Source organism: Schistocerca nitens, chromosome 7 (assembly GCF_023898315.1).
Source record: "Schistocerca nitens isolate TAMUIC-IGC-003100 chromosome 7, iqSchNite1.1, whole genome shotgun sequence".
In the NCBI taxonomy this organism is placed as follows: Eukaryota; Metazoa; Arthropoda; class Insecta; order Orthoptera; family Acrididae; genus Schistocerca; species Schistocerca nitens.
In genome coordinates, this window is record NC_064620.1 from 563,856,053 (window position 1) to 563,880,058 (window position 24,006).

Consider the following 24,006-nt stretch of genomic DNA (forward strand, 5'->3'; position numbering starts at 1 on the left):
ACAAAGCGGATGAGTGGAGAAGTGGGTGTAGACATAAATGTTTCTGCAGGTGGTGAGGAGAAAAGATATCTGTTAAGTAATGAGATACGACGTGTGATTGTGTCATATTCAACCAATAAAGCTAAGATGTTCCATTGATTAAAGAGCTTTTGACCTCGACAAGCAGTTCGTCATGTTCATGTGAAAATATTTCGAAACGTTAATCAAACGCACATGCTCCGGTGGAAGAGAATGTTTGAAAGACTGGTGTGTTTGCAGACAAGTTTTACAGAAATCAATTATGCTTTCTCTTCATTTTTCAAGGAAAAATCCGGCATTCCCTTTAAACTACGTAGGGAAACCAAGGGAAATATTAATCGGTAATTTCATCTCGAATGTGAGTCCACTGCCCTACCCAATGAGACACCTCTTTCGATACAGTTCAGTTCATTAACAGTGTAATTTACAAGAAAGGCGCATTAATAAGCACACGCATTGATCAGGGTAAAAAGTGAATAGACCTGAGCAGTCAGCTTGTAGTGCTATAACAATGAATATTGTATATGTATAAGTATTCGTTCATAAACAAAATACTCGTATCCATTAATACTAGAAATACAGTGCATACGCCTGACGTAACCGGACTAAACGTAATGGGGTACTGTCACCGACAAATACCAGTTGCTAATTATTAAAATAAAGTATCAAAGAAGGATAGATAAGCATTTTCATCGCGAGTGTGGGAAGGCGCAATTACGCTGCGTATTGTCTCAGAGGCATTTACCTGTCGCCTGTCTGCAACTTAGATATCCCGCAACAGAAAAGTTTAAAATTAAAACGTTTCTTCGTTTTACTAACTCTTACAACCGTATAAGGCGCAGAAGTAAGCTTTTTATGTAATTATTCGACCGAATTTTTTAATAACTCTGAGCTCTGAAAGTTACGTAAAACTATTTACAGATAATTTTATTTGTTAACGAGTCACTGCACGAAATGCAAAAGATATGTTAGGATTAAAATGGTTCAAACGGCTCTAAGCGCTATGGGACTTAACATCTGACGTCATCAGTCCCTTAGACTTAGAACTACTTACACCTAACTAACCAAAGACCATCAAACACATCCAAGCCCGAGGCAGGATTCGAACCTGCGACCGTAACAGCAGCGCGGTTCTGGACTGAAGCGCCTAGAACCGCTCGGCCACAGCGGCCGGCTGTTAGGATTCATATTTTCTGACTAGATAGCTCATTCACTCATGACATCACAACATGGTGACATGGTCAATGTGAGCGTTTTAGAGGGCAGTTTGAAAGTCAAAACGCAAATGCAGTTACTTTTTTAAATTCAGGTTTTTCTTATAAGATAACTTTTTGTTGCTATCAGAATTATACTATTACCAAGGGAAAAGAAATTCCAAAAAAATTAACATCCCTGTTAAAGCATTGTGGTGACTGCACCCATCGTTGTAACACAATACTCAGAAGTATTATGGCAGCTAGACTCCTGACTGTAGGGGAACAACAATAACGTAAAGTAAAGTAGTTTTTGTTCACTTATTTTTTTTTCATTTTTACTTCCTCTCCCATGTCAGCTTCTTCATCTCAGAGAAACAATCCACATCTTCAGGTATTTGCTGGATGTGTTCCAATCACCGTTTTTACCGTACAGTCTTTACCCTCTACAGCTCTCGATAATACCAGAGAAACTATTCAGTGACGTGTTAACAAATGTGCTATCATCCTGTCTCTTTTTGTCAGTGTTTTTCACATATTTTTATCCTCGCCGATCCTGTGGAGAAATATTTCTTATCAACCTCATTTTCAGTATCCTTCTACTGCCCCATTTCTCAAACACTTCTATTCTTTTCTTGTACGATTCTCCCCACTGTACATGTCTCACTTTCTTACAATTTTGTTCCCAGATTAAAGTCAACAGCTGATACTAGCAAACTTCATTTGGCCAGGAATTCCCCCTTTAACACAGCTAGTCTACGTTCTTTGTCTTCCTTGCTTCGTCCATTATATTTAATTTTGCTACCACTCTAATAAGATGGTTTTCATATTACTATGACACACGATGTAATACTGTAAAGTAGCCATACAAAGACTTAAAAGCAGGAAGTACTAAATGTATATTCATTTCACTTTTTAATCTCATCAGTTCGTTACATCATAACGAATTGTAATTTTTCGTATAATTAAATGCAAAACTTTAAAAGATATGTTATACGATTCCAGTTCTAAAATTGGTCTAAATCACTATTTTTTGCGTTTGCTTATAACAATATTTCCACATGTGGTGTCCACACCACAGGTTTTGCACCCAAGCTCTTCATGATATGAAGGGAGAACCTGGAAAGCTGTTGTATTAAGGCTAACTTCAAGTGCTCGCAATAGAAGTTCGTCAATAAGAATATCTTCCAACACAGACGGAAAGTTTTGATCAAGTTGACTAAGCACATCATCTGTCTTACCATTCGCCGGCCGCTGTGACCGAGCGGTTCTAGGCGCTTCAGTCCGGAACCGCGTGACTGCTACGGTCGCAGGTTCGAATCCTGCCTCGGGCATGGATGTGTGTGATGTCCTTAGGTTAGTTAGGTTTAAGTAGTTCTAAGTTCTAGGGGATTGATGACCTCAGATGTTAAGTCTCATAGTGCTCAGAGCCATTTGAACCATTTTCTTACCATTCATTATTCCGTTATAGGAAGAGTTTGCTTCCGTTTGTGCGAACTAAGTTTTTGAGTTGTGTGGCCAAAACAGTGGTAAACGTAGGCCCAATTAAACCTGTGTCTGATCCACCACTGGTGAAGTTTCGACTGGAGTTTTTCTAGATCCTTCTTTCTTACAACTGTCTGTAAATTCTCATCTTTCATTGCTGAGTTACACGATTTCACTTATGTCGGTAGACATGGTACTGTGTTCAGAAACCTGGGGTCTCCATGATATTTGCTGTTAATCTGTAAGGAGTGATCAATTGAAAATGAGAGAAATGCAGAAAAGTAAGTAAACTGTTTATTTTTTCAAAAGTGATCGCCACAACTGTTAATCCCAATGTAGGACAATACGATCAGCGCCATCATGGAAAAATGTTTGCAGTTGCCCACGATACCATGGTTGTACCCAGTGGTGCACCTCTTCGCCCACTGCCACAAATCTCCTGCTTCAGGGTTTCAAAAATACGGAAATCGCATAGGGAGAGATTTGGACTGTATGGAAGACGTTTAAGGGCTTCTCAGCGAAACTTCTGTAGCGTAGTCGAAACAACACAGACGACAGCTCGGGAAAATTGATGCTGATCTTTTTCTTTGACTGCTGCTCTTTGACTCCCTGGAACAGGGCGCCACAGTTAACGCACAGCAGTACCGTAACACTTTGCAAAATTTGAAGTGCGCCATCGAGGACAAACGCCCAGGAATATGAACGAACGGAATCATTCTCTTGCAATAACGCATGCACACATGTTGCTTACTTTTTTTTTAAATCTGTCTCGTTGCTATTTGCACTCCGTCTTCAGGCCACGAGTGGCCTACCGGGACCATCCGACCGCCGTGTCATCCTCAGATGAGGATGCGGATAGGAGGGGCGTGGGGTCAGCACACCGCTCACCCGGTCGTGATGATGGTATTCTGGACCGAAGCCGCTGCTATTCGGTCGAGTAGCTCCTCAATTGACATCACGAGGCTGAGTGCACACCGAAAAATGGCAACAGCGCATGGCTGCTGGATGGTCACCCATCCAACTGCCGGCCACGCCCAACAGCGCTTAACTTCGGTGATCTCACGGGAACCGGTGTATCCACTGCGGCAAGGCCGTTGCTATTTAACTGCCCTTTATACTACAGTCAATGCAGACGAAAAAACCCTAGCTGATTAGTGAATTTCTTACCTAATTACTGACGTTCATAACGTAGGTAACGGCTGGCCGCGGTGGTCTAGCGGTTCTAGGCGCTCAGTCCGGAACCACGCGACTGCTACGGTCGCAGGTTCGAATCCTGCCTCGGGCATGGATGTGTGTGGTGTCCTTAGGATAGTTAGGTTTAAGTAGTTATAAGTTCTAGGGGACTGATGACCACAGATGTCAAGTCCTATAGTGCTCAGAGCCATTTGAACCATTTGAACGTAGGTAACTTAGCTGAGAAGCACCACTATTACATGTACGAATTTCATCAGAAAAACGAAGAAGAAGGTATCACAGACGTCAGAAAGGCAAGTGTATTTTGCTCTGTGTTGGAACCACTCTGCTTTCAGCGCTGCCAAATCGATTCAGCGTCTTCTGTCACACGTGCTATAGATTCAACATACGGCCCTGAGTGTCTCGTCGTTACAACACCTCGAAACACTTTCCGGAGCCACCAATATTTTAGCTGTACGCCTTTACCGCCCGTAATTCGTCAGGCGAATCGCTCGCCGAATGTTGATGTGATAGCACAGCTCCGACGCGCAGTAAACACAACGGCCTCGGAAATTTTTACACTCATAAATACCGCTGTTTGCGCCAAAAACGAACGCCTGCAAAAGCCGGCCAAGTGAGACCTCCTCTTTACCGGTGCTGCGCGCGCGCGCGCGCGCTCTTTCCGTCAAGCCGACGCGGCCGTTAGAAAACATCGCCACGTGACCAGCATGCGAGCAAAGACGCCCGCTGCAATTTAAGCTTCGGTAACCAGCCATTACATTATCACTTTCTAAAGCCGTAACCGTGACGGCTTTTATAGGTTTACGTGAATGGAACGGGTAAAGACGCCCGCGTCCGCTGTACCCGCCCGTGCTCCGAATACTCGTCTTGCCTAAAACTGCGCCGATACGCATATGGTCAGTTGCTCTCAATTATCTGATAGTTCCGCAGCGTAGCGACCCAACCGCAAGTGCTGCGTGGAAATGAAACGACACGGCACGGTCACACTTTCTCTGCCGAAGTAACATATCCGTTGCGAAGGATAACAAAGCCGCAGTCACCGTAAAATTTAAGTACAGCATTCCATGAAAGACTGTGTCGAAATGCGGTTGACGTGATTCTCGCTTATGAACAAGCTATAGGCTATGAAGTTAGGTGCGCCTATGGAGGAACCAAAACGAGAATTCGTTTTACATTCCTTTACCGCATCGTCTGTAAATTATTCATGTGATCTATAGCTCACTGGGATATCTAACGGGTCAGTTCAAAAATACTCTAGCTTCGAGCGTACCGATCAGAACATTCTTGACCGGTGTGCTTTAGCGTCGAAAGGGCCGCACCTGGATGGTGCCTACGTGACCGCAAGATCATGATTATAGCTCTGATCATGAGAACAATTGTTAACAAGGCAAACTGGCAGTTAGCGGAATTTTTTCAATTTACGCATAAACTGACCTCCCCCTTTGTCTCGCGAAAGTCTCCCGCGAACACTTTTTTTTTAGAATGCTAAAACGTACGAACGGGATAATTGGGCGCAGCCAGAGACGAAGAAAACCACAGGACAGAACGTAGCTGAAGCTATCAAACGCGTAGCATTTTTTGATATATAGCTGCAGCGGTCTGGTTAAGGTATAAACAAAAGTGGCTGCCAGCTGAAACACTAAGCACGTATTTGCTCGCGCGCAGAATCATTTTTTTCACTGGTCCTGCCTGTCGATCATGTCCATCACTTATCAAATTTGAGGGAAGGGGTGAGGAGCAGAAACTATACTTCAACTTCCCCCCCCCCCCCCCCCCCCAGTTTTTGGTGGACAGTGGCCATTATCATACTCTTTTTTTTGTCAATTATTTTCTACATTATTTACTTCCAACATTATGGATTTGCAATATTTTGTAATTTGTTAATTTGTTTTATTTATGACAATTTCCCGTGTCCACTGTTGACAATTAATTTTCAGAGCATTCACCGTCACCATCAATGGACTTAGGTACCCTTAATAAAAACATGTGTTGCTTGTCTTGCGGCATCCCTGTGTTCCTTTATCAGGTCAGTATTGTTTACTTTTAGCGGTGAAATATTGCTACTATCTCGGGAACCCGTCCATTGATGAAACTGCAGTTACGACTTATATATACAGGGTGAGTCACCTAACATTACCGCTGGATATATTTCGTAAACCATATCAAATACTGACGAATCGATTCCACAGACCGAACGTGAGGAGAGGGGCTAGTGTAATTGGTTAATACAAACCATACAAAAATGCACGGAAGTATGTGTTTTAACACAAACCTACGTTTTTTTAAATGGAACCCCGTTAGTTTTGTTAGCACATCTGAACATATAAACAAATACGTAATCAGTGCCGTTTGTTGCATTGTAAAATGTTAATTACATCCGGAGATATTGTAACCTAAATTTGACGCTTGAGTACCGCTCCTCCGCTGTTCGATCGTGTGTATCGGAAAGCACAGAATTACGTAGGGATCCAAAGGGAACGGTGATGGACCTTAGGTACAGAAGGGACTGGAACAGCACATTACGTCCACATGCTAACACCTTTTTATTGGTCTTTTTCACTGACGCACATGTACACTACCATGAGGGGTGAGGTACACGTACACACGTGGTTTCCGTTTTCAATTACGGAGTGGAATAGAGTGTGTCCCGACATCTCAGGCCAATAGATGTTCAATGTGATGGCTATCATTTGCTGCACACAATTGCAATCTCTGGCGTAATGAATGTCGTACACGCCGCAGTACATCTGGTGTAATGTCGCCGCAGGTTGCCACAATACGTTGTTTCATATCCTCTGGGGTTGTAGGCACATCACGGTACACATTCTCCTTTAACGTACCCCACAGAAAGAAGTCCAGAGGTGTAAGTAAGATCAGGAGAACGGACTGGTCAATTTATGCGTCCTCCACGTCCTATGAAACGCCCGTCGAACATCCTGTCAAGGGTCAGCCTAGTGTTAATTGCGGAATGTTCAGGTGCACCATCATGCTGATACCACATACGTCGACGCGTTTCCAGTGGGACATTTTCGAGCAACGTTGGCAGATCATGCTGTAGAAACGCGATGTATGTTGCAGCTGTTAGGGGCCCTGCAATGAAGTGAGGACCAATGAGGTGGTCGCCAATGATTCCGCACCATACATTTACAGTCCACGGTCGCTGTCGCTCTACCTGTCTGAGCCAGCGAGGATTGTCCACGGACCAGTAATGCATGTTCCGTAGATTCACTGACCCGTGGTTTGTGAAACCCGCTTCATCGATAAACAGGTAGAACTGCAACGCATTCTCTGTTAAGCCCATTGACAGAATTGCACTCGATGATTAAAGCCATCAGCATGTAATTGCTGATGTAGCGACACATGAAACGGGTGAAAGTGGTGACGATCCAGTATGCGCATGACACTACTTTGACTCAGTCCACCGGCTCTCGCAGTGTCCCGTGTACGCATGTGTGGGTTCATGGCAACAGCAGCTAACACACCAACTGCACCCGCTTCTCCTGTGACGGGCCTGTTATGGACCGCCGGCCGCGGTGGTCACGCGGTTCTAGGCGCGCAGTCCGGAACCGTGCGACTGCTACGGTCGCAGGTTCGAATCCTGCCTCGGGCATGGATGTGTGTGATGTCCTTAGGTTAGTTAGGTTTAAGTAGTTCTAAGTTCTATGGGACTAATGACCACAGCAGTTGAGTCCCATAGTGCTCAGATCCATTTGAACCATTTTGTTATGGACCCGTTTGCGTGCTAGGACCATACCTGTTGCATACAGTTGGCGGTAGATGTTTTGCAATGTGCGGCACGTTGAATGCTCTCTGTCCGGGTACCGTTCTGCATACACCCTGCAGGCTTCAGCTGCATTTCGTCGACACTCGCCATAGATGAGTATCATCTCCGCCTTTTCAGAGTTCGAATACATCATGGTCACAGTTCCTACAACACTACACTATCGCAGACGTCTGGTAACACGGTGTACTACAGTTGGTCTGCGTGCGGAGACGAAAGCAGAATAACAATAGCAGCAAGCGCTACATGCGGTCACTGCGACAGCTAGACCAAACCCCAACAGTGCACTACAGCCACACTCGTAAACACGGTCGTCATCGTAAACATGTCCCCGCAGATGCTGCTTGCCGACCGTGGCCCGTGTTTGTTACAACACGCAACTGAACGTCGGAGGTTTCAAGCGTCAACTTTAGGTTACAATATCTCCGGATGTAATTAACATTTTACAATGCAACAAACGGCACTGATTACGTATTTGTTTATATGTTCAGATGTGCTAACAAAACTAAAGTGGTTCCATTTTAAAAAAACGTAGGTTTGTGTTAAAAAACATACTTCCGTGCATTTTTGTATGGTTTGTATTAAACAATTACACTAGCCCCTCTCCTCACGTTTGGTCTGTGGAATCGGTTCGTCAGTGTTTGATGTGGTTTACGAAATATATCCAGCGGTAACGTTAGGTGACTCACCCTGTATATTCCGCCATCCCCTTGATCGTTCACGTTTCCTCGTTCGAAACACTGTACATGTCTATGTCTTCCGATTGGCCACATTTTCTGCCTCATAAAGTGTGTAGACGTTAGTGAGCAGCGTGAAACTTCAGTCAACGAACGCATTGAAACTTTTGGTGTAAGACCACTAGGCACTTCGCGGTATTCCTAGATCCATGAATCCATGTGGCAGCCTGCCTTCATGGACTTTACTACGGAAACATTCTTTGACATCACTTGCGGTGGTAGATTGAGACTAAATGAAGAATCTTTTCCTCTTTATCATCGTCAATCTTTCTACTGGCTAGCATCTCTCCATTTCGATCTATTAGAAGTTAATTTCATCATTTATACATAACTGCAGACTCCTGCATTATGTATAACTTGTTCAAAAAATGGCTATCAAAGTTTTTCTCCGGCTTCCTTCGCTTGTAATATCTGTTCTGGGACATTTATAAACAAATGTCGCACTATGTGACCAGTCTAACCGCGTCTTCTTTGCTCTGTTGTTCCGTAAATGATCTTTTCTCGCAATTCTTTGCAGGACACTTCAGTATCATTCATTTTCGCAGAATGTCCATATTTCACCGACACACACTGTTAAGCTCCGAATGCAGCTCTTAACCACCTTTTATCTCATTTTAATGCTTGAGTTGCTTGAACAAAATAAATCTTTATTCATGAAATTGCTTTTACTTCTCAAATTCTTTGTTTAACTCTTCTTTGCTTCTTCCGTCTTCACTAATCTTCCTTCTTGAATATTCATATCATAATGTTCCTTTTATTTCATTTCCTCTAATTTTGATGTCCTTTTTTTTTTCTTCTGGTTCACAGAAGCATATGAATATTTCTACTTTCAGTGGCATGTGGCGAAACTGTTTTCTTGTGTACAGTTTCAGTAGTGTGTTCAAAATGGTTCAAATGGCTCTGAGCACTATGGGACTCAACTGCTGAGGTCATTAGTCCCCTAGAACTTAGAACTAGTTAAACCTAACTAACCTAAGGACATCACAAACATCCATGCCCGAGGCAGGATTCGAACCTGCGACCGTAGCGGTCTTGCGGTTCCAGACTGCAGCGCCTTTAACCGCACGGCCACTTCGGCCGGCTCAGTAGTGTGTGGAGAAATTGTTTTCACGTGTACCAGAATCTGAATCCAGTTGAATGTCTGTACTGCGACCTCAATTGCAGCATTCCCTGTGTGAATTCCACGGCAAAGAAGTTCGACAATTGCGGAAAGTACTGCTGCGAAATTGTTGCTCCTCTGGATACCTATCAGCACGTAACTGAGTTACGTCCAAGCCATAAGTCATGTTGGAAGGGGACCACTTTTCCTTCCTTATTGCTCTGTCTCTCTCTCTCTCTTTCTCTCTCTCTCCCTCACTCTCTCTCTTTTGTGTGACGCGTACTGTAGATGCTGTATATTCTGCTGAGCTCGTCTAAGTGCTAGCAGACTGTCATACCAATATACACTATGGGATGAAAAGTATCCGGACACCTGGCTGAAAATGACTTACAAGTTGCCGGCCGCGGTGGTCACGCGGTTCTAGGCGCGCAGTCCGGAACCGTGCGACTGCTACGGTCGCAGGTTCGAATCCTGCCTCGGGCATGGATGTGTGTGATGTCCTTAGGTTAGTTAGGTTTAAGTAGTTCTAAGTCCTAGGGGACTGATAACCACAGCAGTTGAGTCCCATAGTGCTCAGAGCCATTTGAACCATTTGACTTACAAGTTCGTGGCGCCCTCCTTCGGTAATGCTGGAATTCAATATACTGTTGGCGCACCGTTAGCCTTGAGGACAGCTTCCACACTCGCAGCCATACGTTCAGTCAGATGCTGGAAGGTTTCTTGAGGAATGGCAGCCCATTCTTCACGGAGTACTGCACTGAAGAGAGATATCCATGTCGGTCTGTGAGGCCCGGAACGAAGTCGGCGTTCCACAACATCCCAAAGGTGTTCTGTAGGACTCAGGTCAGTCCATTACAGGGATGTTATTGTCGTGTAACCACTCCGCTACATGCGGTACATTATGAGTAGGTGCTTGATCGTGTTGATACAGTCGACATCCCCGAATTGCTCTTCAACAGTGAGAAGCAAGATGGTGTTTAAAACATCGGTGTAGGCCTGTGCTGTGATATTGCCATGCAAAACAACAAGGGGTGCAAGTCCCCTCCATGAAAATCACGACCACACCATAACACCACCGCCTCCGAATTTTACTGTTGGCACTGCACACACTTGCATATGACGTTCACCGGGCATTCGCCATACCCACACCCTGCCATCGGATCGCCACATTGTGTACCGTGATTCGTCACTCCACACAACGTTTTTCCACTTTTCATCGTCCAATATTTACGCTCCTTACACCAAGCGAGGCGTCGTTTGGCATTTACCGGCGTGAGGTGTGGCTTATAAGTAGCCACTCGACCATGAAATGCAAGTTTTCTCACCTCCCGCCTTTCATAGTACTTGCAGTCGATCCTGATGCAGTTTGCAATTCCTGTGTGATGGTCTGGATAGATGTCTGCCTATTACACATTACGACCCCCTTAACTGTCGGCAGTCTCTGTCAGTCAACAGACGAGGTCGGCTTGTACGCTTTTGTGCTTCACGTTTCCACTTCACTATCACATCGGGCCGCGCGGGATTAGCCGAGCGGTCTTAGGGGCTGCAGTCATGGACTGTGCCACTGGTCCCGGCGGAGGTTCGAGTCCTCCCTCGGGCATGGGTGTGTGTGTTTGTCTTTAGGATAATTTAGGTTAAGTAGTGTGTAAGCTTAGGGACTGATGACCTTAGCAGTTGAGTCCCATAAGATTTCACACACATTTGAACATTTTCACATCGGAAATAGTGGACAGAGGGATGTTTAGGAGTGTGGAAATCTCGCGTACAGACGTATGATTCTAGTGTCACCCGATCACCTGACTACTTTAGAAGTCCGTGAGTTCCGCGGAGCGCCCCATTCTGCTCTGTCATGATGCCTAAGGACAACTAATGTCACAGATATGGAATACCTGGCATGCCTAGCAGTAGGTGGCAGCGCAATGCACCTAACATGAAAAACATATGTTTTTGTGGGTGTCCGGATACTTTTGATCACATAGTGTATGTATGCAGGGCTGTTCCTAAGTACCTCCAGGGCTTTAGAACACAAATATGCGATAACAGCAAGATCCACAGAAAAATTATAGGTATGTTCTGCTTCTTCTGTGGTTCTACAACGCATGATGAGTCTTGGCCTCTTGATCTTTATCCTTCCATGCATCCCGACCCCTTGCTAGCATTTTCCAGTTCCTGTAGCCCATCTCCTGAAGGTCTTCTATGACTCCGTCCTCCCATTTAGTTTTCGTTCGATCACGTTCTCTCAGACCACCTGACTTTCCTTTCAAAATTTTTATTGGTATTTCTGTATCATTCATCTGTGCCACTTGTCCAGCCCACCTCAACGCAAATAACTTCACAATTCTTGCAACAGACTGGTCTTTGTAGATGGGGTACAACTCATGGTTATATCTCCTCCTCCAGGTCTGCAAATTCGGCCGATGATTTTCCTGCGTATCCTTCTCACGAATGCATCCAGCGATTCAGCATCCTTTGCTGTCAGAGCCTAGGTTTCAAAGGCGTATGTAAGCACTGGCCTGGTGAATGTTTTATAAATGATAAATTTTGTGGCCCTAGTCAAGAGCCTTGAAGACAGAAGCTTCGTTAAGGCGAAAAAAGCTTTACTGGCTGCAATAAGTCTTTGCTTTCTTTCATGTGAGGTATCATATAAGCTGGTTACAACCGAAACCATCGTTATTTCGGCTGGAATCTTCTCCCTGTGGGCTCTCTCAGCAGTTAGGTACTTTGATTTCTGTTCACTGATATTTAATCCCATATTCCTGCCGCACTGCTCAAGTGCAGTGAATGTCTCTTCCATTGCATTACGGATATCACTGGATGAAACTTCTCTCCAAGTATCGATTCGTAGTACGTGCTGTGGTCTAGTTACATTAGAGGCCATGCATGTCAAATGTAGAGAAATCATCCCCATCGAATTAGTTCACTCATGCAGGTAGTCAATCCAATGAACGGATTGTTAAAGCAGGGTGCTGTCGCTGCTTCCCCAACAGTTCGTGTCAGTGGTTCAGTGCACGGCATACACGTATCAAAATTTCACTGGTCGCAAACGGAGCCCGTCCTGAGCACCTGTAATGAAGTTACTTCTTAAGTAATAGAACCCAGTACGTTGTTCTCGATGGTGAGTGTTCATCGGAGGTGCGGGTATCATCTGGAGTGCCCCAGGGAAGTATGGTAGGTCCGCTGTTGTTTTCTATTTACATAAATGGTCTTTTGGATAGGGTGGATAGTAATGTGCGGCTGTTTGCTGATGATGCTGTGGTGTACTGGAAGGTGTCGCCGTTGAGTGACTATAGGAGGATACAAGATGACTTGACAGGATTTGTGATTGGTGTAAAGAATGCCAGCTAACTCTAAATATAGATAAATGTAAATTAATGCAGATGAATAAAAAAAAGAATCCCGTAATGTTTGAATACTTCATTAGTAGTGTAGCACTTGAGACAGTCACGTCGATTAAATATTTGGGCGTAACATTGCAGAGCGATATGGAGTGGGACAAGCATGTAATGGCAGTTGTGGAGAAGGCGGATAGTCGTCTTCGGTTCATTGGTAGAATTTTGGGAAGATGTGGTTCATCTGTAAAGGAGACCTCATATAAAAAACTAATACGACCTATTCTTGAGTACTGCTCGAGCGTTTGGGATCCTTATGAGGTCGGATTGAGGGAGGACATAGAAGCAATTCACAGGCGGGCTGCTAGATTTGTTACTGGTAGGTTTGATCGTCACGCGAGTGTTACGGAAATGCTTCAGGAGCTCGGGTGGGAGTCTCTGGAGGAAATGAGGCGTTCTTTTCGTGAATCGCTACTGAGGAAATTTAGAGAACCAACATTTGAGGCTGACTGCAGTACAGTTTTACTCCGACCAACTTATATTTCGCTGAAAGACCACAAAGATAAGAGAGATTAGGGCTCGTACAGAGGCATATAGGCAGTCATTTTTCCCTCGTTCTGTTTGGGAGTGGAACAGGGAGAGAAGATGCTAGTTGTGGTACGAGGTACATGTAGATGTAGATGTAAAAGCTTGGAGAGAATCTCTGTCCTCTGATATGTAGCTATTTCGTATATGTTTTACAATTGTCCACAGTGGTCTTCCGAAACCACGGAGATACTTGCGGACAGCCCCGTGTGTCATACAATGCACTGACTCGTGATACATTTACGGTCATCAGGCAGCCTTTGTCGGCTGCTGGAGCCACATTGTTTGCCTGACTAATGACTCTGGTGGGCGTTTTTCTGGCTTCTCAGGCGAGCGCGGCGGCCGGTGTAGGGCGTCCCCCAGGTGTCCGGGGCGGCCATATACGGTCAGCGAGGCAGACACCTGTCGCAGCCGCGGGGCAGCTCGGCCGCCCAATTCGCGACGCATTCCGCACGCGGCCCGGCTCAGCCCGCATTCCCGGGTCCGCTGGCGCCCTTTTTGCCCGCTGCTCGCCACCTGACACGCAGAACCGTTAACTGGCAAGCTTCCCTCTACTGCGAGACCTAGGATCGCACCGCCACAAAAGAAGCGGAATTCGAAAGGTCTGAGAGGCTGTCCTGATTGAGAAATTTCGTGACTTCTCCTTTGAAGGTCAGTATGAATGGTGAATGTCTGGATGGCATCTTCAACCCAATGAATATGTGTTTTAAGGTGCCGTTCAGTCTCCATACTTTTATACCCAATACATTTGAGTTGTCACAGTGTAACCTTAAAAATCCTTTAGTAGTACTTTAGTAATTACTTACATTCAAAAACATATCTCCCACTATTTTAGTGGTTGAATTTCCAAAACTAATGAAACACCTATTTTTTATTTTCTCACTGAGAAATCAAATACCAGTTTTCGTAGCTTAATAGTGAATACTTTCAAAAAGCCTTTCATCCCCTATTTCACCCCCTTAGGAGTGGAATTTGGGACAATCCCCTTTTAAACGACACCTGCAGTATAAGATCCACACCTTCTCGAGATTTCAAGTTTCTAGCCTTAGCGGTTTGGACTGGGCGATGAGGGTCAGTCCGTCAGTCAGGACATAGCATTTTATGTATAGACATTTAATTTAATTCACATATATTCAGTTGTGCGACTAGATTCGTGATTTCCTGTCACGAAGGTCGCAGTTCGCAGTAATAGACGGCAAATCATCGAGTAAAACTGAAGTGATATCAGGTGTTCCCTAGGGAAGTGTCCTGGGACCTCTGCTGTTCCTGATCTATATAAATGACCTGGGAGACAATCTGAGCAGTTCTCTTAGGTTGTTCGCAGATGATGCTGTAATTTACCGTCTAGTAAGGTCATCCGAAGACCAGTATCAGTTGCAAAGCGATTTAGAAAAGATTGCTGTATAGCGTGGCAGGTGACAGTTGACGCTAAATAACGAAAAGTGTGAGGTGATCCACACGAGTGCCAAAAGAAATCCGTTGGAATTCGATTACTCGATAAATAGTTCAATTCTCAAGGCTGTCAATTCAACTAAGTACCTGCGTGTAAAAATTACGAACAACTTCAGTTGGAAAGACCACATAGATAATATTGTGGGGAAGGCGAGCCAAAGGTTGCGTTTCATTGGCAGGACACTTAGAAGATGCAACAAGTCCACTAAAGAGACAGCTTACACTACACTCGTTCGTCCTCTGTTAGAATATTGCTGCGCGGTGTGGGATCCTTACCAGGTGTGATTGACGGAGGACATCGAAAGGGTGCAAAAAAGGGCAGCTCGTTCTGTATTATCACGTAATAGGGGAGAGAGTGTCGCGGACGTGATACGCGAGTTGGGATGGAAGTCATTAAAGCAAAGACGTTTTTCGTCGCGGCGAGTCTATTTACGAAATTTCAGTCACCAACTTTCTCTTCCGAATGCGAAAATATTTTGTTGAGCCCAACCTACAATGGTAGGAATGATCATCAAAATAAAATAAGAGAAATCAGAGCTCGAACAGAAAGGTTTAGGTGTACGTTTTTCCCGCGCGCTGTTCGGGAGTGGAATGGTAGAGAGATAGTATGATTGTGGTTCGATAAACCCTCTGCCAAGCACTTAAATGTGAATTGCAGAGTAATCATGTAGATGTAGAAGAAAATATTTAACAGTTACATTGACATATACACAATTTCGTGGCGTTACCGAGTTTGTAACGATAGGCCAGAAAGCATGACATGACTATAAAATTCATTCCCTAAATGGTGATTAATTATTGAAATAAATTACAGAAATGAATTATAAGCTACGCAATTCACTGTTAGCCCATAAACGCAAGTTCACATGGGCAAACCAATACGGATAAGGCGCTCTCTCTTGTCGCAGGGAATTAAAAGTCACGTCGCTCTCCCCCTAGTTTTCGTTTGACGCAGCTGGAGGCCGCTCGAACAGTAATACAACCTTTTTTAAAGATATAACTACCTTTTGACAGTACAACAGGTTTTATTCCACACTCTAGATTTCGGCATTAGGCTATTACCAAGTGTTGCAAGCATTAAAAACCATTAGACTTGAGAGCACAATCCATCGCCAAGATATGTACACCACTGGCCACTAAAATTTCTACACCACGAAGATGACGTGCTACAGACGCAAAATGTAACCGTCAGGAAGAAGATGCTGTGATATGCAGATGATTAGCTTTTCCGAGCATTCACACAAGGTTGGCAACGGTGGCGAAACCTACAACGTGCTGACATGAGGAAAGTTTCCAACCGATTTCTCATACACAAACAGCAGATGACCGACGTTGCCTGGTGAAACGTTGTTGTGATGCCTCGTGTAAGGAGGAGAAATGCGTACCATCACGTTTCCGACTTTGATAAAGGTCGGATTGTAGCCTATCGCGATTGCTGTTTATCATACCACAACATTGCTGCTCGCGTTGGTCGAGATCCGATGACTGTTAGCAGATATGGAATCGGTGGGTTCAGGAGGGTAATACGCAACGCCGTGCTGGATCCCAATGGCCTCGTATCACCAGCAGTCGGCATGACAGGCATCTTTCCGCATGGCTGTAACGGATCGTGCAGCCACGTCTCGATCCCTGAGTCAACCGATGGGGACGTTTGCAAGACAACAACCATCGCGGTGAACGCACATTGGAAGCGTGCATTCGTCATCGCCATACTGGCATATCACCCGGCGCGATGGTATGGGATGCCATTGGTTACACGTCTCTGTCACCTGTTGTTCGCATTGACGGCACTTTTAACAATGGACGTTATATTTCAGATGTGTCACGACCCGTGGCTCTACCCTTCATTCGATCCCTGCGAAACCCTACATTTCAGCCGGATAATGCATGACCGCATGTTGCAGGTCCTGTACGGGCCTTTCTGGACACAGAAAATGTTCGACTGTTGCCCAGGCCAGTACATTCTCCAGATCTCTCATCATTGAAAACGCCTGGTCAATGGTGGCCGAGCAACTGGCTCGTCACAATACGCCAGTCACTACTCTTGATGAACTGTGGTATCGTGTTGAAGGTGCATGGGCAGCTGTACCTGTACACGCCATCCAAGCTCTGCTTGACTCAATACCCAGGCCTATCAAGGCCGTTATTACGGCCAGAGGTGGTTGTTCTGGGTACTGATTTCTCAGGATCTATGCACCCAAACTGCGTGAAAATGTAATCACATGTCACTTCTAGTATAATATATTTGTCCAATGAATACCCGTTTATCATCTGCATTTATTCTTGGTGTAGCAATTTTAATGGCCAGTAGTGTAGCTTCGTTTCAAAAGTAAAAGCGAGAATATTTTTGTAATAAGCTAATTTACTGGCAGTGAGAATGACTTGATATGGTTGTGGAATAAACCAGATGACCGAATCACAGGTTTTAAAAACTTTGCTACACAGTGTCTGTAGTGGACTGACAAGGCAGCCAGTCCACAGAGACGGGTAGCCGAAAGGGCACACGTACACACACGCCGACTGGCGCGAAGTCTGGAACAGGATACGTGATGAATGTGATAAAGAAAGAACGTAGCTACTAGAACACTTAACTTTTATATCGTCCTTTGGTATACAGCATTCTTGATGATACAAGTGAGACTCTTTAGATTCATGAAGTAACTAATGGCGCCTTGCTAGGTCGTAGCCATGGACTTAGCTGAAGGCTATTCTAACTGTCTCTCGGCAAATGAGAGAGAGGCTTCGTCAGTGTAGTCGCTAGCAAAGTCGTCGTACAACTGGGACGAGTGCTAGTCAGTCTCTCGAGACCTGCCTTGTGGTGGCGCTCGGTCTGCGATCCTGACAGTGGCGACACGCGGGTCCGACATGTACTAATGGACCGCGGCCGATTTAAGCTACCACCTAGCAAGTGTGGTGTCTGGCGGTGACACCACAGTGTTTAAGTAGCCACTGATACTCTTGGACACAGTGTAGCAAAGTTAAAAACCTGTGACTTGGTCAACTGTTGTATTCCACAACCATATAAAGTGAAGAAGTCATGCTAATTGCCAGAAAAGTAGCCTATTATACAAAATGTTCTCGCATTACTTTTCACAAAATCGGTTTATATGGCCGAAGCTTCATAGTTGGACGATGACTTGTGTTCTGCTGAAATCTAACGATTGCTAATACTTTTAACATTTGATAATGGCTTAATGCCGAAAACAATATGGTCGAATAAAACATTTTGTACAGTCAAATGGTAGTTACATCTTTCAAAAACTTTTATGTGACTGTGGCTCCACACAGAAGTAAAATCAATAATACCACCATTTTGTTTGCACTGTACGAAATTTACATGTTTTTCGTCTTTAGCGTGGGCTATAACGTGATACTTATTCCACATACCACTACTTCTCTAATGAAAGGCATTTGCAATTGAATACTTCACATCAATTAATTTTTGTCTTATAGCCTCCACAGTCACACAAAACACAGCTTGGTTAAAGGCCATCTGATGCCGACAGTCGGTCATTTCGGCTTGTGAGTGCTACTTTACAGCAGCAATATTGTGTACTCATCTTCCGTACTAATAATAAGTCACGACTGGCCTTACAGTCCTGTATGCTTCAGCAGGAGAGAACGAGTCGACGAGGGTGAAGAGACAGCATTCTCAGACTCGTCGTATTCGCAGAGCTACAGCGGGAACGAAGAAAGCCCCTTAGCATTCACGAAACTGCAGCGCCTTTATCTGTGAAGTATGCAACCCGCAACATTATGTTCGTACTCACTTTCCGTCTCTGATCTCTACTTGCTGTCCTGTATGCCAAAACTACCGAAACCACAAAAGTTGCTCTCAGCTTCGCTTCAGTCACTGTACATCTGGGTGAATCAGTGGCTGCTCGAGTTAAGCCCTTCCAAGATCCAGGCAATAATTTTACGACGAACCACCGGCAGCTTCCGCCCTTGTGACTTCTACCTCAAGTCCTTTCCAATTAACTAATACTGAAATGCAAAACTAACCACCCAAATAAAAGCTTCAGACTTGTATTTTACGAATCTGTGACCACATATCCACTTTATGTCACATGTGATGCTGATTCATAGTTGACGCTCATTAGTGGTTATGGCTACTCACTCACCTGAGCCGGCCGGAGTGGCCTTGCGGTTCTAGGCACTACAGCCCGGAACCGCGTGACCGCTACGGTTGCAGGTTCGAATCCTGCCTCGGTCATTGATGTGTGTGATGTCCTTAGGTTAGTTGGGTTTGAGTAGTTCTAAGTTCTAGGGGACTGATGACCACAGCAGTTAAGTCCCATAGTGCTCAGAGCCATTTGAACCATCACTCACCTGATTACGATCTCACAATACAATTAAAGATGGTCTGTTCACGACTGAAGCTGGCTGTGTAGTAAGCTGAATAACACAACTACGTGCAAACCATTTCCTTCAAAAACTTAAAATAAATTTTTGGCAGCTTCCAAATGCACATTTGCAATGGTTTTCTGATATTTTGTGCAATTCAGCACTAGTGTCGGTATAATCAAGAAATGGAATGCGATTAGCAAAATACTGTTAAAGTACCCTTATCTTCGTCTTGCATAGCTTCCGTCGTTGTCTAGAGGATTTGCTGAAAAATTTCCAGTTGTAACATCCATTCATTTAGTTTCCGTTCTGTGTTCTGTAAGTGATGCTACACTCTCAGCTTTGCCTTGCGCACTATCATCTACAATACATAGCATCTTTCATCCAAACGCGATATCGCAGTGCCTTTGATGCTCAAAAGTAGGATGGAATGTTCCTTCGGACTAGCATGTATGTCTGAAGGAACAGACACTGCGACGACTACAGCTGTTATGAATTACATGAAACGTATTCGCAGCTGAGAACATGGACAGTCAACAACTGTATAATGGAATGACGACAATGAAAATTTGGGCAGCGCAAAGACTCGAACCTGGATTTTCCGTTTACGGAGAGCGATCGGCTTGCCATTAGGCTATCCGAGCACGTTCCACGGACAGACCAAAACTTCCATATGTCGTCAACAATCCATATACAAGCTGCATTTGTACATCCATTATTTATACTCCGGTACGTTGGAGGAATTTTAATTTAAAGTCGCTTGCCGGAGTCGGCTGATAAATACTGTACTACTGTGCCTCTGCTGTTCAGGAGTACGATGCAACGTTCCTTCGGATATGCATGCATATCCAAAGGAACAGGTAGTGTGGCGACTAATGGTGCTCTTAATCACATAAAATGTTTTCGGAATTGTCAATACGGACAACCGTCAGCTGTATAATGGAGTTCCTGTCCGGCACAACTGATGGTTGTCCACACTGACATCAGCGAATACATCTCATACGATCCAAACATCCCATTCTTTGTGCTTGGAAACGCTAACTGGCTTCGAACTTTACACACCACATCAGCCTTCTAGCCAGTACTCACAGCACATGTTAATAGCTTTCACGCTAATAATTTTTGTATTAATTTCATATTAAAACAAATGGGCTTTTAAAATATGATTTACATAGTTACTTAAAGACATTTCCATTTAGGTAATTTTTATTTATGTGACATTGCATAAGTAATCTTTGAATATGGTGGTTTCTAGTAACGACATCGTTTCAATAATTTTAATTATGAAACTTTCAGGTATTTTGTTTTAAAAATACAGTGCAGAGGCAAAGAAACAGATACACCTGTCTAATACCGTGTAGGGCCCCCGCCAGCACGCATAAGTGGAGCAGCACGATATGGCGTGTACTCGACTAATGTCTGAAGTAGTGCTGGAGGGAACTGGTACCATGAATCCTGCAGAGCATAAATCCGTAAGAGTCCGAGAGGATGGAGATCTGTTCTGAACAGCACGCTGCAAGGCCTTTTAGATATGCTCAATAATGTTCATGTCTTGGGATACTGGTATCCAGGGGAGGTGTTCTAACCCAGAACAGTGTTCCTGGGGCCACTCTGTAGCATTTCTGGACGTGTGGGGTGTCGCGTTGTCCTGCTGGAATTGTCCAAGTGTGTCGGAATGCACAATGCACATAAATGGATGCCTGTGATCAGACAGGATGCTTACGTATGTGCCACTTGTCAGAATCGTATCCAGACGTATTAGAGGTTCCTATCACTACAACTGCACACGCCCCACACTGTTATAGAACCTCCACCAGCTTGAATACTCCTCTGGTGACACGCAGATTCCATGGATTCATGAAGTTGTCTACACATCCGTAGACGTCCATCCGCTCGATACAATTTGAAACGAGGCTCGTCCGACCAGGCAACATGTTTCCAGTCTAATGTCATTGTTGACGGACCCAGGAGAGGAGTAAAGCTTTGGGTCGTGCAGTCATTTAGGTTACACGAGTGGGTCTTGGGCTGCGAAAGCCCTTATCGATGATGTTTCGTTGAATGGTTCGCAAGCTGACACTTGTTGACAACCCAGCATAATTTACGGAAGGGTTTCACTTCTGTCACGTTGAATGATTCTCTTCAGTCGTCGTTGGTCCCGTTATTGCAGGATCTTTTTCCGGCCGCAGCGATGTCGGAGATTTCATGTTTTACCGGATTCCTGATATTCACGGTACGCTCGTGGAATGATCGTACGGAATAATCCCCACTTCATCGCTACCTCGCAGATGCTGTGTGCCATCGCTCACGCCCCGACTATAACACCACGTTCAGACTCACTTAAATCTTAATAACCTGCCATTGTTGCAGCAGTAACCGATCTAACAACTGCGCCAGACAGTTGTTGTCTTATATAGGCGTTGCCGACCGCAGTACCGTATTCTACCTGTTTACATATCTCTGTACTTGAATATTAGTTCCAACCAGTTTCCTTGGCGCTTCATTGTAATTAGTCGTACATAAAAAACGTAAGTAATTTTGTTATTTTATCCCAGTTTGCTGAAATATGATGTTCTGTAGTATCGTAGAAGGCAAATTAATAATGGAAGCTGTACGACTTCGCAGGCAGCAAGTGGAAGAATACAACGGTAATGGCCAGCGAATAGGCCCTCAGAGGTCGCCGGGATAGGTATCCATGATCTGCGGACACGTCTTCTAGCCATTCCGCCACAATCTGTGGAGGGTGGATGTTGGACAGTGCCAGCCACTCGTGCTCATAAAAATCATTAAACAAACGTAGCGAGACGTAAGCTAACACTCAATGGACTGCAAGTTTCCGAACGACACAAAATCATATATTAACGAAACACTGTTACACGGAAAGATAATTATCAGTACGTTCATGTTAGAATAGTACCGGAATTTTTAAAAAAGTTTCCCTTTTTTGAAAAGAGCATACGAATAAGGTTCGTTTTAATTCTAAAGCATTGATTACATACGTGTAATTGTTATAATATTCAAAATAATTCCTTATGGAGGTATACTTTTGACGTGATTCAACAACACGAAGATAATTATAAATGTGAGTGAAGAATGCAGTGCCAGTATTTGGTGGATCGGATTGTATACTACAGGGTGTGCGCACGAAATGTGTTAGCATTTTGATTTCGAATGTAAACTTTATTGTCAATACAAACTGAAAGGAACATATACTGCAATGAAGAGCCGTCCATGGAGATCTGTTCTAACTCAGCACATGCTGAATATGTCCACCATTTCGTTTCCTAACTTCCTTCAAACGAACTCTGAAGTTAGTGATTACCCTACGGCACATGTCTTCCGTAATTTCACTGCAAGCTTGAAGAATAAGTCTTCTAATCTCCATTAAATCACGTGGACGTTTCGGGAAATTTTTTTCCTCTAGGTACCCCCAAAGAAAAAAGTCACATGTACTGAGGTCTGGACTACTGGGGGGCGAATTTTGTCCGTCACTGAAGCGACCTGGAAACCTGAGTGAAATGATCCGCATGTCGAAATGCTCGTGTAAAAACTCCAACACAGTGTTTGCACTATGTGGCCTTGCTCCATCTTGTATGAACCACTGCGTGTTGAAGGGCAAGGCAGTAGCATGGAATGAAGCTATTGCGAAGCATGCTGAAATAACGCTCGCTGTTCACAGTTTCTTCAAAGAAAAAGGGTCCAATAAGTTCGTGACTGGAAATTGCTGTCCACGCTGAAATCCTCGGAGCATAATGCTGACGTTCATGAAGCACTTTTGGGTTTTCAGTGGCCAAAATGCTTACATTTTGTTTGTTAACCACACCGTCTAAATGAAAATGCGCCTCGTCTGAAAACCAAACGTTGTTGAAAGTTTCTTCCCTATCCTCTGCCCACTGAGCAAACAGTAGTCTCTGCTGCTTGTGTTCTTCAGTGAGCTTCTGTGCACAGGTCATCTTGTATGGGTACATATGGAGGTCACTTTTAAGAATGCGTTGAACGGAGCGTCTGGATATTACCAGTTGCATTACTGCTGCCTTTCTACACGATTTCCCGGGACTTCTCTGTACGGCAACTCGTACCGCTTCAATATTCTCCGGCGAACAAACAGGCTTAGGCCGAGATCGCTTCGCTTCCAATACTCTTCCTTCCTGTACAAATTTATCGTAGAACCTGTGGATGGTCTTCTTGTAAGGGACCCATCGTGTGTTAAACTGTTGTCGAAAACGCCTTTGAGTTACAAGGCTTTTCGTTTCATGAAAAAGTAACACAATTGCCGATCGTTGCTGTGTCGTCAGTCTTCCATTGTCAGCCATTGCTGCTCACTAGTGTCCTAGCGGCAGTATCGTGAATTACACGTCATTTCGTAACTCATTTGTTTTTCCAAGCTCTGGTGGTACTGCTGTAGAGATCCAAGCGGGATATCTAATGTGCGTCGTAAATTGTGAAAGAAACAATTGGTAAGACATTTCGTGCGCCACCCTGTAGATTAGTGGATCGGATAGTGCGTCAGAGTGAGCAAGACACACTGTTCGGGTCCTTTACAACGTCAAGCGTGAATGAACCGTCAGACAGGAGAGTATAGACACAGTAGCCAAGACCGTAGAAGAGCGGCCTTGACCGCGTAACGCTGGAGGACGCGGACTGGTGTCTGTCTGCTGCTGTTGGGACGTCGGTGTGAGCCCTCCCTGGCTACTTGCTGCTGTAATCGCCCGCACTTGCGGCCGGCCCGCTGCTGGGCCACACGGCGGGGGCGACCGCAGAACACCATTCGGTGTAAGTGGACGACGTTCCC

General features: G+C 44.6%; 1 protein-coding gene and 1 pseudogene across 1 annotated transcript in view; both read right to left on the reverse strand.

The window, feature by feature from the left end:
- LOC126194767 (uncharacterized) overlaps positions 1 to 24,006 on the reverse strand; it is a 1,371,323-nt gene that overhangs the window by 104,433 nt on the left and 1,242,884 nt on the right. The gene's annotated exons all lie outside the window — the stretch shown is intronic.
- On the reverse strand, positions 3,679 to 3,795 carry LOC126195857 (5S ribosomal RNA; annotated as a pseudogene).